Below are 2,181 nucleotides of genomic sequence, written 5' to 3'. Positions count from 1 at the left end.
AGAGAGAGAGAGAGAGAGAGAGAGAGAGAGAGAGAGATACTCACAGAAAGGGAAGGCATATATATATTCTTTTATTCTTTTACTTGTTTCAGTCATTTGACTGCAGCCATGCTGGAGCACCGCCTTTAGTCGAAAAAATCAACTCCAGGACTTACTCTTTGTAAGCCTAGTACTTATTCTGCTGGTCTCTTTTTGCCGAATCGTTAAGTTACGGGGACGTAAACACACCAACATCGGTTGTCAAGCGATGGAGGGGTACAAATACAGACACACACACAAATACACCCCCCCCCCTACACACACACAAGCGACAGGATTCTTTCAGTTTCCGTCTAGCAAATCCACTCACAAGGCTTTGGTGGAAGTTTCCTATTTTTTGTTTTGCTTATTATATCTCATTTGCGAGTCTGTGTATTGGGTTCCATGCAATCTAATACCTCTGTATAGGATTTTATTTAGCCACGAACAGAAATGTTTCACCAGGAGCCAATGAGGGTAGCCACTATGTCAGGGTTGGACACTTATCACTAACAGATAGAATTTCAACAGCATCCAGATTTAATCATCATCCTTTGACCTGCAACGAGTCGGATTCATAGCAAGGCTGTTACTATTCATCCTTTCCATCGCTGAGATCAAGGTTTATAAAACATGGCTCGTGAGATCTCCGTTCGGGTGATTTTTCTGAATCACCACCTCACCTTCGTACGCTAATCCGTCACAAGTTTACAAATTTACAGCTGAGTGAACTGGAGCAACGTGAAGCGAAGTGTTTTGCTCAAGAACACAGCGAACAGCTAGTCTGGGAATCGAAACCATGATCTCTCGATCGTGAGCGTAGCACCCTGACCATTAGTGGGAAGGGAGGAAGGAGAGAAAGAGGAGAGTTTTTTTTTTTAACCGGAGATCTGGCTTGAATGCATGCAAAAGGGTTGGCTCCGCCAAAAGCACCCAAAGAGCCAGGTGATAATATTAAATCGAACGACGGATTAACTTACAGGTGTCAAACTAAATAAATCTTTAAAGATGCAGTGCTATGGTTTATACCACTGCCTCTTCCAGATTAATCTCTGACTGAGCTATTTTGTGATAACCTAGTCCTGTGTCCTGTGTTTTCCAACATCATATATTGCAGAAAAAAACCTTTTTTTCGTTTTATAGCACGGATTTAAAGAATGTCTCAGAAAGAATTAGCTAACTTTAATCCAAATGCTTAGGAAAGATATGAATGTCAGAATTTCTCATTCTCCCGATAACTTGTATCTTTTCTACTCTAGGCACAAGGCCCGAAATTTTTGGAGAGGGGGGGGCAGTCGATAAGATCGATCCCAGTACACAACTGGTACTTAATTTATTGACCCCGAAAGGATGAAAGGAAAAGTCGACCTCGGTGGAAAAGCACTGTAGTTATTGTTGTTGTTGCTCATCCCCAGCTAATCTCTGATCAAACATTTATGGTCAAAGGTGTTCCAATCATGACCATCTAGTCTTTTCAAGATTCAGTAACTATTTGTAGCAAATCAAGCAAGTGCGAAGAAGCTCCTGCGTTGGCACTTAGTGGTAAGTATCCCCGTCTGTCAGACGATGTGTTGTGAGGGTAAGTTCTCGGTAACTGGTTTTCGATACTTATTTGAAACTGTTTTTACTTATACTGCATATATGTTTCTAAAAGTTTCTGAATGTCATAACGTCCGAGTCCTCTATAAATGTTGAGGTTTATGCAACGTATGTAAAAAAGATATCTCTTCTAAATCAAGAAAATAGTGCCACTATAACGATGGGCAATGATTCATCGTCTAAAACCATTCTGACAGGAAGCGTGGATGGGAAGAGAGTAAGAGGCTGTCAAAGACGTTTGAAGACTGAAGTCATCAAAGAATGGATTGGTTTATTGTTGCATGCATGTAGCACAACTCTGAGGTTGGAGAATCTTGGCAAACCGAGGGGTAGTGGGGACTCTGGCCGGTTGATGATAATGATGATACATATAATATGTGTGCGCGCGTATAATATGATACATATAATGTGTGTACAAACATATATACATACATACATACGCACCCACACTCACACACACATATATAAAGTATTTAAATGGTAAGAGCTTTGGAGAAGAAAAGTGCTCAAGGTTAGTAGATTCTGGCCTTTGGGATTTCACCCTGTTTCAGTTTCCGTCGTAAC

Source organism: Octopus bimaculoides, chromosome 3 (genome assembly GCF_001194135.2).
Source record: "Octopus bimaculoides isolate UCB-OBI-ISO-001 chromosome 3, ASM119413v2, whole genome shotgun sequence".
In the NCBI taxonomy this organism is placed as follows: Eukaryota; Metazoa; Mollusca; class Cephalopoda; order Octopoda; family Octopodidae; genus Octopus; species Octopus bimaculoides.
This window is presented reverse-complemented; position numbering follows the sequence as displayed.